The sequence below is a fragment of the Bison bison genome, unplaced genomic scaffold (assembly GCF_000754665.1).
Source record: "Bison bison bison isolate TAMUID 2011002044 unplaced genomic scaffold, Bison_UMD1.0 scf7180017864215, whole genome shotgun sequence".
Classification (NCBI taxonomy): Eukaryota; Metazoa; Chordata; class Mammalia; order Artiodactyla; family Bovidae; genus Bison; species Bison bison.
In genome coordinates, this window is record NW_011494787.1 from 5,232,997 (window position 1) to 5,249,767 (window position 16,771).

The following is a 16,771-nucleotide window of genomic DNA, read 5'->3' on the forward strand; positions in this document are numbered from 1 at the left end:
CTGATTGATGCTTCTGAATTGTGGTGTTGGAGAAGACTCTTGAGAGTCCCTTGGACTGCAAGGAGATCCAATCAGTCCATTCTGAAGGAGATCAGCCCTGGGATTTCTTTGGAAGGAATGATGCTAAAGCTGAAACTCCAGTACTTTGGCCACCTCATGCAAAGAGCTGACTCATTTGAAAAGACTCTGATGCTGGGAGGGATTGGGGACAGGAGGAGAAGGGGACGACAGAGGATGAGATGGCTGGATGGCATCACTGACTCGATGGACGTGAGTGTGAGTGAACCCCGGGAGTTGGTGATTGACAGGGAGGCCTGGCATTCTGCGATTCATGTGGTCGCAAAGAGTCGGACACAACTGAGCGACTGATCTGATCTCTGACAGAAAGAGTGCAGAAAGAATCTAATGAAAGAAAAAAAAAATTTATCACTACAAAGACCTCTTCTACAAGAGAGTAGAAAGACTCTTTGACTAATTAGGTGGCATATGTACCATTGTTGTTGTTGAACTCAGTCGCTCAGTCGTGTCAGACAGACTCTGCTACCTTTTGGACTGTAGACTGCTAGGCTCCTCTGTCCATGGGATTTTTCAGGCAAGAATACTGGAGTGGGTTGCTATTTCCTCCTTCAGGGGATCTACCCAGGGATCAAACCCATGTCTCATGCACTGCAAGCAGATTCTTTACCACTGAGCCATTGGGAAAGCCCATTTGTACCAAACATATATATAATGTATATCCTGTACATACACCACTGCCCAGCTTTCAATTGGCAATGATGTTTGGGGAAGAAAAGGGTGAGAAAGAATGGAGGGAAGATTCATGCTAATAAACAACACAACACCAATCATCATTATTGGGTCCTGTTTGGCCTCTGAGTATAGGCCATGTTATAGAGGCAGGGGTATAATATGTGACGTTTTCTAAGGGCATCAATAAGAAAGTTACACATTCGGCACTCTGAGCCTACAGTATGGCAGTGCCAGTCTTTAACTGCTCCAGGGGCATCACTGAAACCTAGCCGGTAGTCATGTGCTCCCACTTCTTGGGCAGTTTCACTGCTCAGGTAGAGGAGTTATTTACTAGGCCTGGTTCCTACCACTTGCCTCAGCTTGTAATTGGCCTAAAGGAGCTTCTGTACAATCTTGAACATGATGGTTTCTTTTCTGCTTCCCTTCTGGACACTGCTAAGGATTTAAGGAACTGCATATGACTTCTGGACATGGTTTTTCTTTAAAGACGTAGAAAAAATGCCCCAGAGCACATGGCATCCCTTATCATCTGCAAATGAACTTTTTATGCTGAAGGAATGCTCCAATTACCACTCAGAACAGCATTGCACAACTCCTGCCCCTCAGAGAGACTTGGGTTGCACATGCCGGGAGCCACATGCTCACAATTCCAAAACACAGGAAGATGCTCTGTCAGTCTGCGCTGTGAAGGGCAGGGGAGGATGCTGTCAGTGTGGCATTTCTGCCTCTTAGCGTCTTTCACTTTCCCTGAAGTTGCTGAAAAATATTCCATTTCATTAAGTATGTAGTAATACACATGGGAGTCAGAGAGAGGGAAAGGTGGAGGACACTGATGACATGGCCTCTAGCACTTTATTTATGAGAACATCCAGAAATCTCTATCTACATCTGGTAGAAGAATAGTGTCAATTCTGCCCTGGAGACACAGATCAGGCAATGTTGCCAGTGTGTATTTTTCCCTTCCCAATAATTTACTGATTCTGGAGTCTGATGGCAGAGCTCAGATGATCACTTTCACATTCATATGAGTGAACAATTAGCCTGTCCCTTTGGGGGAATGGCGATGTCAAATAAACATAAATGTATGAAACCAGGGGAAGTACTGACTGTCCCTCACCCAGAAAGAAACTCTGCTGGTCTCCCGAGTGGTGCTTCTCTCCCCACAACTTTCCCTGGGAGAGGGGTGAGGGTGGGGGGGTGCCAGCAGAGCACAGGAAACAGCGCTAGAGGTGACCTCACAGGACAAGAGTGGGCACTGCCTTTGCAGCAAAGGGTAAGACTACACAACAGAACACCTGTGAGGCTGCTCATTCGCCCTTTGCATATTTTTACTGTATTATTCACCTTTTCATCGTTGATTGTATCTACTTTTAAAATATTAAGGATATGTCATAGTATTTCCCTAGTTGTTTAAAAAATACTGTTTACCACAGTGATTTCTATTTTCATGTAATAAAATGTAATATTCTTTAAGTTTTCAGATGGGATTGTATGCTTGGCAAAAGCATCTTGTACCCCAATATAAAAATATTCCCTTACATGGCAAAAAGTACAATTGACAAGTACAGAATTAGTGAAGATGCAGAGAAATGGGCAGCCTCTTTCCTTGCTGGTAGGGGTATACATGGCTTTCCCTAGTGGCTTAGCAGTAAAGAATCTGCCTTGCAATGCAGGAGGCCCGGGTTCGATCCCTGGGTCTGGAAGACAGCATGACAACCCACTCCAGTACTCTTGCCTGGAGAATCCCATGGACAGAGGAGCCTGGCAGGTTACAGTCCATAGGGCTGCACAGAGTTGGACTTGACTGAAGTGACAAAGCATCAGTAGCAGCAGGGGATATACACTGATACAATTTTGCTGGAGGACACTTTAGCAGCAGATACATTTTACTTTGGCAGTTCCACTACTAGAAATTACCCTAAGGAAATAATCAGGCAAGTGAATTAAAAAAAAAAAAAGCACATATGTATAGAGATGGTTACTGTAGCACTGTTTAGTTAGAAAAACTTTCCAAATATCCTAAATGTCCATCTGTAAGTGACTTATTCAATAAATTACCCTCTACTGGAGTACAATGTGGCTGTCAAAAAGATAATGTAGATCTATATTTATTATTATGGAAAATGCCTGTTACAATGAGTAAAAAAGCAGACTGCAAAACAGCCAGCAGATTTTCCTTTTATTTTGAAAAGAGAAAGACAAAGAAAAACAGACAGATAAATAGATATGTTTGGAAATATATTCCCCAAAGTGTTAACTCTCTGGATAGTGAGATTTTGAATGGATTTTTTTCTTTTACATCATTACTATAACAAATGCAAACCAAACTAAATGTATACTTTAGAACTAAAAAAATAGAATTTGAATTTTAGGGAAAAAAGCTTAGATAAATCCTGTAACAACTACTAAAAAATTTAAATATGAGTTTCATAGTCATTCAGTTCAGTTCAGTTCAGTTCAGTCGCTCAGTCGTGTCCGACTCTTTGCGACCCCATGAATCGCAGCATGCCAGGCCTCCCTGTCAATCACCAACTCCTGGGGTTCACTCACACTCACGTCCATCGAGTCAGTGATGCCATCCAGCCATCTCATCCTCTGTCGTCCCCTTCTCCTCCTGCCCCCAATCCCTCCCAGCATCAGAGTCTTTTCCAATGAGTCAACTCTTCGCATGAGGTGGCCAAAGTACTGGAGTTTCAGCTTTAGCATCATTCCCTCCAAAGAAATCCCAGGGCTGATCTCCTTCAGAATGGACTGGTTGGATCTCCTTGCAGTCCAATGGACTCTCAAGAGTCTTCTCCAACACCACAGTTCAAAAGCATCAATTCTTCGGTGCTCAGCTTTCTTCACAGTCCAACTCTCACATCCGTACATGACTACTGGAAAAACCATAGCCTTGACTAGACGGACCTTTGTTGGCAAAGTAATGTCTCTGCTTTTGAATATGCTATCTAGGTTGGTCATAACTTTTCTTCCAAGGAGTAAGCGTCTTTTAATTTCATGGCTGCAGTCACCATCTGCAGTGATTTTGGAGCCCAGAAAAATAAAGTCTGACACTGTTTCCACTGTTTCCCCATCTATTTCCCATGAAGTCATTAGCAATTAGTAACTCCCTGAATAGGGTGACACTACTGCCTGACCATCCTCTTGATGGATGGCATCACTGCCTGCCTTCCTCAAGTTTCCTCCAAGTTTGCCAATTCAGGTAACACATTACATCTTAAAAGACTTTAAAGTATAAAAGGGCATATACTGGAAATAACCCAAATATCTATACTTAGGGCATTGTTAAGAAAATTCTGGGAGTTTTATATGATAGGAAACTATTCAGACATTATGGTTGCAGTATGTAATTATACTGAGAAGGGCTTACATAATATTTAGTAAACAATAGAATACAACCTTATACATACAGTATGTGCTCAATCGTGTTAAATTCAGAGGAAAGACTAGAAGGTGATCTAAAAAATTGTTAATAATCACTTTTTCTGTTTAGGGGGATTGTGAATATTTTCTCCATACTTTCTTAATATTTTACAATAAATGTGAATTATAGAATCATGAAAGAAGTAACTATTAAAAAAAATACAGCTGTGTTGCTCAACAGCTGGCAAATTTTATCCCAGATGTATCTACAGTTGAGTTTTGAGTCAAATGGTCTTAATGTCATTTCCTAAAGGAAATCTAGTAGAATGGAATGTGTTCAAATAAAGGAAAGCTGTCATTGCCACCACCTCTTTGCAAGCCACCGCTTTATAACAGAATAAATCTGAATGGGGAATCCTAGTGCTATTGGCAATTAAGAATTTACACATTCTTTAGGTCTTTTTTATATCTTGTTTTATGCTACTAGAAGCTGAAGTTTAGTTAATCTTTAGTACTCTGAAAGGTCTCCAGCTCTGGAAGCTATTTTGAAGTCTGATGACATAGGACACCATTAGGAATGGAGGCTCATCCATTCATTTTAAGTGAGAGTTCCCTGGAATAACAAGGGTGAGCTGCTATACCAGGTCTTCTATAGATCATTAGCTTTCTTTCCCTTTTTTCCTTCTTCTCTCGTACCTACCCACTCTTCCTCTCTCCATCCCTTTTTCCAAGAAAATAAATAAATAAATAAATAAATAAACAGTCTATGTACAGTTAGATGGAAGCTCTTAAAATTCAGAGAAAATTCACCCAGGACCAATACCACACTTCAAGTAGATGACCTAATTGTTCCTAAATGATCATATGTTAGCAAAATGATGACGGAAGAAATCAGAATTGTCACTTACATATGCATGTTGTATATTAGAGGCTTGTCAATAAGGCAGAGAGTAGATATTTAGTGAGAAAGCAAGAAAATAACTAGGTAATGCCAGAATGGGAGGAAGGAGAAGGCAGAAGAAAGTAATGACGTGGGTTTCTGTGTCTTTTGGCAAAGGTTATCTAATCACCTGTTCTTGGCCTTTTGGACTAGATGTCAGCCTTTAAACTAAACTAGACTGTTTTTTCTGTACCAAACACAGTGTCTGGTGCAATGTAGATGCTCACCAGAGGCTTAGAGAGTTGAACAGAGCCCTTTTACTGCCTTTTCATTCTGGCCTTAGATTGGATCAAAAAGAAACTAAAACCCCTAATATCTTTTCACGCTTATTATGTAAAATTCCATCGTAATTTGAACTAAAAGGCACATCTTCTCTAAGTTTCCTCCTTGGTCACTGAACTTCTGGAGCAAGTCACACAAGACAGAATGGGTACTATAAAAACCCATCAGACTCACCTAGACCTTCTGCACTGCCAAGGAGAATCCCACTGTGTTCTTCTGGTCAACCTGCCATCCTATTTGTCCCAAGAACTATTTTACACTTCTACTTTCCTCAAATCTCCTCCTCACTTATTCTTGGCAGCACCTTGCTCCCTAGGAGTGACCATTTGGGACACCTCTCAACCTCTCAGAACCAAGCCTACACACAGCTTGCATGTATCTCTACCCTTCCTTCTTTTTTCTTGTAACCATGGAAGAGATGTCCATCCGTCTATCCTTCTGCTTGTGCTCAGGACCCCGTGTCTCTGTCATATCAGGAACCATCCGTTCAACAGTCATCCTATCCTATTATTGCTCCTATACACTGAATCTCTCGTCTCTACTGTATTTTTCTAAGCATATAAAAATGCTAAAATCGCCATTCCCCTCCAGAAACTTCTTTTGACCTCACCCCCCCCTCCACATTCCTAAGATATTATACTAGCTCATTTTCTTTTCCTTTAAGGTAAAATTTCCAAGACTTATCCACATTTGCTCTGTTTCTTCACTTCTTATACTTTCCTCATCCTTTAACAAATAAGTTACTGCTTCTACCTCTTCAAAAAGCCACCTTTTGCTAAAGTCAACAACAACCTTCAGACTAATATATTAAGTGATATATTTTTCAACCCTTAACTTACTTGACTCCTCAGGGGTCACTATTGACCACTCTCTTTGAAATGCTTTCTTTTCTTGGTTTCTGTGTCAATGTTTTCTGATTTTCCTACTGCTGCTGGTACTGCTAAGTCACTTCAGTCGTGTCCGATTCTGTGCGACCCCATAGATGGCAGCCCACCAGGCTCTGCCGTCCCTGGGATTCTCCAGGCAAGAACACTGGAGTGGGTTGCCATTTCCTTCTCCAATGCATGAAAGTGAAAAGTGAAAGTGAAGTTGTTCATCCGTGTCCGACTCTTAGTGACCCCATGGACTGCAGCCCACCAGGCTCCTCCGTCCATGGGATTTTCCAGGCAAGAGTACTGGACCCCTTAGCTATTGCTTCTGAGGATACTCATTTTTCCCTTCCAGGTGATTAAATACTGAGTTCTTCAAGTCCCAGTTTGGGCCTTCTTCTCCATCTAACCTTGTCCTTAGGCAATTATCATCCATGCCAACAGCTTCATTTGTCTTCATTTTATTTCTGAATTCCAGTTGCATACATTCATCTGCCTACCCAATATGATTACTTCTCTCTATCGAAAGCATTTGACACTAGACATCTCAGAAACAGATCTTAACCCCAGTTCTCCTCTGGTGTTTCATAGAACCCTGAGTGGCACCATCCTTCATATTTTTAACAAAATAAAACCAGTAGTCACTTCTTTCTCCTTCATCTCCCACATCCAATCCATATATTTGTTTCAAAATTATATATTTTGTTTCTGAATTATCTCTCAGTTGCCTTCATTTTGCTTCCATTCCCATCGTCAAAATCCAAGTCTATTTTTTATCTGTTCTATTACTATAGTCTCCTTACTTTTGCTCCTCCTAAACCATTTACCACAATGAAACTAGCTTAATTTTTTAATTTCAGGTTTATGGTAGTTTATTATGCAATTGTAAGAGATAATACAGAAAGGTCTGGTATGCCCTCTACCCCTCTCTCATAATGGCCCAATATAATATCTTGTTTAACTGTAGTACAATATCACAATCAGGAAACGGACACTGGTACAATCCATCCACCTTATTCAGATTCACTCACTTTACATATACTCATATAAGTGTGTGTGCGTCGCTCTACGCGATCGCATCCTTATGTAAAGATTTGCATGATTACCACTAGTCAAAGTACAGAACGGCTACATCCTAAGACTATTTTGGGCTACAGTTTTGTAGCCACAGTTAGCCCCATCTTCCCTCACTCCTTAATCACTGTTAATCTGCTCTCTATAATTTTGTCATTATAAGAATGTTATATAAAGGAAATTGGCCTTTTAACTCAGTGTAACATCTTTGTTATTAATCCAAGTTATACATATCAAGAGTTCACTACTTCCAAGTGTTGAGCAGTTCCATGGTTTGGTCATACTATGGTTTAACCATTTACTGATTGAAGGACATCTGGGTTGTTTCCAGTTTGGGGCTATTGTGAGTAAAGCTGCCATAAACTTTGTTTTCTGTGTGGATATGTTTCCATCTGTTTGGGATAAATGTACAAGAGTAGCAAGATCTTTTTAGAATACAAAATTGATCATGCCACTTTCAGTCTTAAATGTGCTTTTCCATTGCCCTGAGGCAGGTCCTTAACATGTCATCAGAGATCCTGACATCAACAGGCCCTGAATTATCTCCTCAACCTCAGAGGTCAGCTCAGAATCACTTCCTCAGGGAAGCGTCTTCTGTACTTCCAGACTCACTTAGATCCCCCTCCTATATTGCTTGTAGAGGACCTGGCACTTTTATTTCACAGCAGTAAGCACAGCTTGCAATTATAAGTTCTTTTGTGTGACCATTTGATTAATGTCTCTCTCCCATCCCCCAGACTGTAAACTCCAGCAGGGCAGAGGCTCTGTGTGTTTTGCTATTAGGTTTTCAGCACTTAGTAGACATTCACTTTGTGTTTAATGAAATTCCACGAAGATTTTAAGACAGATAGTCTTGGATTCAAGTTCTGTCTGTTATTTCCTAGGCATTCTTGGAAAAAATTATTCAAACATGCTAAATATCCATTTCATTTTTATAACATTATAGACTTAAAAAGAGTAGTTTAAAAGGTTAAATCATATAGCCATTAAAAATATTTTGTCTAGTACCCAAAGAAAGGCAAGTACTCAACAAATTTTATCACTAGTTTCACAAAAGATAAGAGTTTTGTTTTTGTTTCCAACTTGGGTTTAGTTCATTGTCTTCATTTCTTGCTTGTTCCTGGGATTCTGATTCTGGTAATTTTAAGAGTCTAAAAAGGAAGCCTCAGTTTAGAACTCCAATAATTCTATGACAGCTGGTTTCAACCTCAGGTATGTCCCCTTAGGCATTTGAGAGCCTTATCTGACCTCTTGGCTCTGGTTTCCATTTTCATTTTACTCAGTACTTCCTCCTCTTGTTTCCCAGCTTGTGGATCTTAGGGTTTGCAGGAAAGCCTCTTCCCCCTCCCAGTTTACATAAAGAAGTTTTCTAAACATATCTTGCCTCATTCCTTATGCTAATACTTTTCCATGGAGGAGAATCATCCTGTTGGTAAGGCAGCCCTTGGTCCCTGTTTCTCAGTTGGCTGGGACTTATCTATTGAAGTTTCTGAGTCTTTCTCCTTTCTAGACTGCTTAGACTAGCGGGAGTCAGTGACCTGGAAAAGCATTACTCTTATGCAGATCCAGATTTTCCCTTGGGAGGAAGAGAGTCAGTGAGCCCCTTCTACCTCTCATACTAAGTTCTGTCCTTCCACCTAGACTTTAGCAAGAATTTTGGCTCCCCAGCTATCACTTTTTTTATTTTTCAATGGGCTTAAAATTTGAGTGGGGAAAAACTGCTTTTTATTGTACCCCTTCAAAGAATCCTACACTTAGGTTTATACTTTTGCTCGGGATATCATTTCTTTACTTTTCCTTTCTTTCTTTCTTTTTTTTACATTCAAGCCATTTTTCAAGACTAGCTAAATGGGAAGTCTGGGGTGCTGCAGTCTATGGGGTCACAAAGAGTTGGATACCACTTAGCAACTGAACAACAACAAAAATCACATTTTACACGATGTTTTCCAGCCCATAAGTTTTCTCTCATGAAAGAAATCCTACAGTACTTATTGGAGTATCATTCCTTTTGGAATTGTTATTATCTTATGTGCATATGGAACACTCAATAGTATGGCTTCTTTTCGTAACTCAATGTTAAGTTTCTTAAGAACACACAAGGGCAATGTGCTCGTTTATGTTTTAACTCACCACTAAATATGATTCTGAATCCTAGCTTGTGCTATGTTTTCATTTTAGTAATATACTCTCCCATTTCCTTTAGAAAAGCTTATGGAAAGCATTGTTTAATAGGTAGAAAGGCTAAAAGGAAAGGAAGCAGAGAGAGGTAATGCTCCTGGCTATGATAGACTGGTCTGTAGTGTATTTTGATTCTCTGAATCAAAGATAGAAAAAAAATAGCCACTACTACTACAAGGAAAAAAACATGAGGAGGAAGGGTCCTGAAAATGATATCTGAGCAATGAAAGACAGTGAATATTTTAAAGATCACTGAATTTAATTTATTCAACCTAAATGCATAAAAGTACAGGTGGGGACATTATTTATGCAGGTATATGCAAATCACTTTATAAAATAGGCAAAGCCCTTCTGCTTTTTATAAGTTGCCAAGGTGGTTCCTGATATTTTAAAAACTATGCACCTTTCATGTAATTTCCTAAGACTTGGAATCCCTCTATCAGAATCTCATAGTCATTGTCAGAGCAAGTTTATTTTTTTTCTCTCCTCTGGGACATTTACAAGGCTCTCATAACCATCATAAAAAGAGTGGTTTCCACAGAGATGTGACTGGAAAAAATCACTTGGAAATCGCTGAGGAGCAAGTCACAATGTTCAAAGCAGAGAACATAGGCTTTGAAAACATGAACCCATCTGACCTCTTGAATTTAGAACAGTGAATTCCTGAGCTCTGAAACATGGGGCCCGGCTGTGCATGCCATATTGGTGCTATAAGACTGGCAGTAGGTTGGCTGTGGCATGGTCTATTTCAAACTCCTTCACAGTGCCCAGTGTTGCATGTTCCCAGATGACATTTGGTTGGCAGAAGCTGGGCCTCCAAAGCTGGCAGTCTGGAATGCAGCCCACTGTGTTTTGACAAACACATAATTGACCATCTGATCACCAGCCTACGTTCTGCACTCAGGTCACTGAGGGGACCTGGGCTTTCAATAGGTCCCTACTCCTTATCTTGTTCATCTCCGCAAACATTTCTCCAGAAAGTAATACAGAGAAGACTTATGCACACCCACACATATCTTCCCATTTGCTAAAGAGAACATGGCACATGCAACAGAAGCTGCTGAAAACCTCCTTTAAATTGTCCTGGCAGCCCAAAGTGAACAAGAGAAAAGCACGCTTATGGTGAACTCTAATTCAGAAAGAAGGAACAAATATCCTGCATTGTTTCAACACTCTGCTGTGCATAAGTTGCAATTCAGTTCAATGGCTCGGAACTTCTCAGAAAAGGGCAGCCATGGGAAAATGATAGGAACTGGGGCTTTGATTGACTTTAGGAGGATCTTATTAAGAACTGGTTTCATTTTCAGGTGAAAGAAGGCAGACTGGCATTGCCAGACTGGCAATGTCCCCTCCTTCTTGGCCTGCCAAGGCCACTATGAGAGAAGGAGACACATATTTCTGGAAACCAGTAGGCCCAACTCAAGTTGAGGTCTCCAGTGAAGGGACTTAAAGGAACATTTCACCTGAAATTTGGCCCCACAAAACATGTGAGCCTTCATCCAAGAAGGCAAGGATTGTGCATGGGGCCAAGCCAGGCTGGCATTAGGCAAACATCAGGGTCTATGCCGCACTACCCAGTGGCCTCTCCTCTCCTTTCCCAGCCCCACTGCACAGTTGAAGCCCTTGGTTTTCATCTTTGACCGGCTCTCCCTTTTCTCAGTCAGTCACCAGACTGCTCTTTTTCTAAAACATAAATCTCCTTAAAATTCTTCAAAGCCTCACCAAGCCTGTTACTTCAAGTCCAAACTCCTTGCTCAGCATACAAAGCCTTCCATGATCTGCCTCCTGCTTACTTGCCAGCCTCATCTCCTCTGAAAGGATCTCCTTTAGTCACGAAACTGTGCCGAGAACTCGGAACCTGCCTGCTGTGTGTCACCTCCATTGCGCTGGCTTTTTTTCTGATTGCGATCTTCTGTTGCTCCCCCCTCCCCCATACTCACCTGATAAACTACAGCTCACTCTTCAGGCTTTTAGGTTCCGCTTGGGCACCCCCCATGTGCAGGCAGGTGCTCCTGCTTCTTTTTTGATCCCTTGCTACATCTTGTATACCTCCATTCCAGTGGCCATCACATGGCATGGCCTTTATTTATGTATATCTCCCTATCAGGCTGATTTTTAACAATGGGGAGCATTTCTTATTTATTTAGCAGTTTTAAGAACTGAGAATAGTGACTGGTTTTCCATAAACGTTTGTTGACTGAAAACTGGAATAAAGAGCCATACGTGATAATCCATCAAAACCTAAGCTAAGCAGTAGTATTAGCTTCTACAAGCAGGATAGGAGCCTCCAAGCAATGCAATGAAGGCAGAAGACCCCAGTAGTAAGGCACTTTGGATGGTTATCACTGGGTGAAAGGAAGAGTGGGAGATCAAGGGTGTGATAGAGGAATGTCTTGTTAACAGAGAAGGTAGGCAGTGAATTTTCAGGCTTTTCAACGTTTAGTTTTCAATACAGAAAGGTCCTTTCTGAGAATGCATCTGAGTTTGAACTGTGGACAGTTCTACATTATAAGAACCTGGTTCTCAAATAGGGCGAGTCTGTGCTATCTACTTCAAGGCAGCATGTCAGGTCATGGAGGGCTCCTCTCTGCTCTGCTAAAGATGAATGGGATGAAACACTTTCGGGGGAACGTCTGGAAGCTATTCAGCTCCTATTGAAATCTATGTAAAATTCAGACTGGGACTTTGGACTAAAGGCAGTGCCAAGGAGAAAAAATTCGAACAGGCAGAATGTTGTACCTGCCTGGAGGCGGCCATTCAGTGGCATTAGGAGCTAGAAGCGCTAAGGGATAATGTTTTCACCTGACCCCAGGGAACTTTTCTTCTCCTTCTGATGGGCTCCTGGGGCACCACCTCTGGAGCCATCAGCTGTGTCTGTGGGCACATGAGGTCAGCAGAACTGTCACAGGCCCTGTCACCCTTGAAATAAAGGCAGTCTCAGGATTTTAAACAATCTAAGCAATCATGAAGCCTGGCCTGGGAGGTGGGAAAAGGTTAGTGGGTACATGGATGGGCGCTCAGTCTATTTCAGGTCACTTGCTCAGCCTCATTTCTGGTTAAAACTTGGATCTTTCTAGAAGCTGCCAGATTGATGGCTGATGTAGAATCGAATCAGTTTCACATTTTCCTATGAGCCAGGCACGGCCTTTCAATTATGTTTTTTATCTCAAAGGTCTCCCCTCGATTTCTAATCTATGACCCAGGTCTCCAGGCCCCTGCACTGCTTGTGTCTGAAGCTTGCCCTCCAGTGCTGACGTCATAATAGCTGAGCCGGGCGGGCAGGAGTGCACAGTGCTGACTCATCCCCGGTGATGTGAGGATTAATGCCTTGTCTAACACACAGCTATTATGTGAACTGTTTTTACACAAAAGAACTGTAACAAAAATGATTTGCCAGTCAGAGGACTAGAAATACACAGTGCTAGGTAACTGGAGTAGGGACACAGAGACTTAAAGTGGTAACTGCAAGCATGAACGCCGACACCCTCCAAAGCACTGACAGACCCACTCTATCAACACCGAGAATGAGGAATAACAAGACTTGTCAGGGGCAGAGAGGACCCACCCCTGCTGTATAAATGCATTACACACAGCACCAGTCTTTGGGGAGTTTAATCAATCTCCTTTCTCTGTCAAATAACTGTCACTTTAGACTTTAGCCTTAGCATCCTTTGGAGGATATTGCTCCCCTAAATATATTTGCAACTCGCTTCTAGGAATGTGAGTGGAAGCCACACACAAGCAAAAGAGCCATGGGAACACCCTTTCTGTGCAAATGATTGCAACACAAGAAATAACCTCGCAGTGCGAAGGCGTCAGTGAAGTAAGACAGAGTGTTGTGAATAGGGGACAGCGTTCACCAGAGAGTGAGAAGCAGCTGGAAGGACGCCGATAATATTTATCCCGTGAGTGACTACCACTACCTGTAGCATCACTTGGGTAGTGTCTCACACAGTGACTTTGATTATCTGGGTTCAGGGCCCCAGAATCTCTTTCAAGCAGCTCGAGGTAAAATTTATCCAAACCAACTCAGTGCAGCCTAATTTGGGCTTTAAATAATAAATATTCTGTCTTTTCATCTGAAATCAAGTTATTATTTTTCCCCGAATGACTTTCCATCTTTTCTAAAAAGAGAATGGTACCTTCTATAAACCTCCTAGCATATGTAATCCTGGATTTCTCTCTTTTTTTTCCTGGACTTTACAATTTCACAGGATTTCAGCCTAAATGACTGAAGTTTTATACTTCAGTCTTATACTTCCTGTAAAAGGATATTAGAAATTTTGTACAAAAAATGAAACCTCTGATCTAGAAGTTGAAGTAAAAAGCTATTGAACCTAGCGATGGGTATATAACTGAAGAATAAATAATTGCCCATTGATTGACAGCAGAGCAAAAGCCCAACTGTTGCTGGTATCTGACTGAAGAATGTAAGCTGTAGTCTAGAAGAGCAGTGACTTTTGCAAAGAGCAGCTGTGGCCAAGTCAAAGGCAGTCTTTATATAATACAAGCCCAGTGGCTTGGGCTGCTGGCCTTTTCAGCCCCGTCATGATGGCAACTACTACTATCACCAAGACCATCGACTCCAAACATGAAAGAAGCTAATACACAGTTAAGACGCGCTGGAAACCACAACAAAGCCAACTGGAAAACATGCCAATAAAGACTCAAAATTCCCAAATCAGGCACTTTTGTTTTTTTTTGAAAAGTAAAGAAACCATTTTACTTACACAGAGAGAAGGGGCAGGCCACAGGCTGATGGTCAAGGAACTGAAAATCAAAGACAAAACAAGGAATTAAAAATAAACCCAATGATACTGTGGAGAGAAGGAAAGCAAATTACGTTTAGACAGGACTTGTTGCTCCTAAAGCATGAGCAGTAAGAGCCCATTTTGTCACCTGGAGCCCAAGATTCAGGACTCATAAAATGTCCAAAGATGTGGCCTCTTGCTGTCTGATCAATGTAGAAGGGGTGGTACCTCTTTCTTTGTCAGCTTTATTTTGATCGGAATCATATAAACAGTTTCTAGAGTTATGCTGTTCAATATAGTAGCCACTAGCCATATATACCTATTTAAATGTAAAATACTTAAAATTTAATAAAAAAGTAAATGTTTGGTTCCTTGGTCTACTAGTCACATCCCTAGTGCTCCATAGCCTCCTGTGGCTGGTGGCTTGCCTTATAGACAGACCGTTTCTATCATTGCTTAAATAGCTATTGGGTAGCACAGTGAGAACAAGTAAAAGCTTTACTATGTTGTACATGACAAATCTTAGCTAATTTTGACAAAGATAGACTTTCATAGACTTTGCTTCTTTGAAGGGTAGATTTAGAATGTTTAATGCTTTGGATACATTCAAAACCTCCATGTGCTGTCAGTCATTAACTGACAGTGGTTACTGCCTTGTCTGCTGCATAGCACCAGGCTAAGAATGTGCCCTCTGACAAAAGGATTTTAAAGAAAAGCATCTGTCCCCTAAAATGCATTTCTAATAATAAAAACTTCAGTTTTCTGCTATACATCAACATGAATCAACATAGGCAGAAACCAATATAATACTGTAAAGTAATTATCCTTCAATTAAAAATAAACAAATGTAAAAGGAGAAAAAAAAACACAAACTTCAGTTTGGGGGGAGTTGACCTTAACAGTGTCTCATTCTGTATTTCAAGTCTGACAATTTTCTTTTGTAATCGTCAACACACAAGTCAAATAAGCGATTAATGGGCTGGCCTGCTCACTATTGTTTTGATAGCTTTTCTTACAGAGAAATAAAACTGAAGTAACAGAAGATCCAAGAGAATAAACCAAACAAGGATGCTGAGAAGACAAAGCAGGTCTCCTTATCCCACCCCACTCAAATATGTCAAGGACTTAAAATACACTGGTTGAATTTTTGTGTCTCTGACACTGTAGTTTTAGCCACTTCACATAAGGCCTCCAGAAAAATGCAAAACAAACTGTATTAAAAAAGATCAAGTAGAAAGACCTGATTAAATAAATTAGCATAGAATAAGGCTAAAGCAGAAAACTGGCAATTAGAGCTTCACTTCTCAGCAAGTTTTCTGGACAAATGCACCATTGTAGAGATTCTTCCAAAAAATACATCTTTCTTTTTGTGGACTAGGTGAAACCCTGTTCCATGAACATGCAGGAGTGAAGGATGGTGTTTACCTCTTTGGACAAGAAGAGTTAAATTGAAAATCTGCAGCTTGGACCATAAAGAGAGGTTGGGGGTCTCCAGTGATTTTAAATTGTTTCACAAAATTGATGAGCTTAATGAAAATTTTAAGCAAGATAATTAACTTATGTATGATTCACTGAAAGTACACACAACCTTGAAATATATATGTGTCTATATATATATATAGACCAACTAGCTTCAAAGACTTTAAAACTCTAAGTTTTGCTACATTCTAGTCCCGTCTACAAGCTGGGATCCTAGACTATCACACTGGTGCATCTTTTAAACTATTTTTCCTTCCTTCTTTTCTTCTTTTCTCCTTTCCTTCCTTCCCACCGGCTCCCCCAATATTTTTGAGGTTGCTTTCTTTCCCAACCTTTGAAAAAACAGAGAAAAATATGATTGGTGGTTAATCTGTGCAGTGTGCTCGCTTATTTTTCTGTTGTATGTTATAAACCCAGTAAGTCTCAATAATAATTATGCTCTTTTTGAACTATACTCAGCATTTATGTTCTTATATCTAAGCATACAACTTTCTAAATTTCAAGGAGTATTTATTCATAAAAGTTAATCAGTCAAAATTAAATTTTTGATGTGATCAAAAGAGATCGATGTAAATTATACCCAGATTGACTAATATATCCAAGGTCTGGAATGAAAAACTATCTTTCCTGGATGTCAAATGACACACAGGCTGTCAATGACAGGAATCCAAGATGGAGAGAAAATTCACAGTGTGTATGTCACAGTCTAAGACAAATTAAAGCCAAGTTAAATTAAAGATTTTATTGGATATAATTGTTGTCTTTATGTATTAATGAAAATCAATAATATCTATCCCAAATTTAATATTAAGGCTAAAAATTTAATCTCAGAGTTCTTCTACAATTTATAAACGTTCATAAATGTCAAAAGGCCCCTGTTTCTTGATTGAATTACAATCTGCTATGCAATTTTGAAAATATGTATTAATCTGCATGGGTTTATTTTTGTTCAGCTCAAATTGTTATTTTATTGATATGTGCCCTTTCTGCCTAAGTGATATTCACTTTGTATGTCTGTATATTGTTTTCATCTGAAACGCAAAGAATTATCTACAGTGGTTTTGCACGAGATTAAAATCATTTGC

The 16,771-nt window shown here is 40.3% G+C and overlaps 1 protein-coding gene across 1 annotated transcript in view; it reads right to left on the reverse strand.

The window, feature by feature from the left end:
• The window catches only part of ZBTB20 (zinc finger and BTB domain containing 20), an 851,623-nt gene that overhangs the window by 169,223 nt on the left and 665,629 nt on the right, over nt 1–16,771 (reverse strand). Inside the window, exon 9 of the transcript XR_825707.1 lies at nt 14,187–14,226. The gene's annotated coding sequence lies outside the window, so the exon portion shown is untranslated. The remainder of the gene's footprint in view (nt 1–14,186; nt 14,227–16,771) is intronic.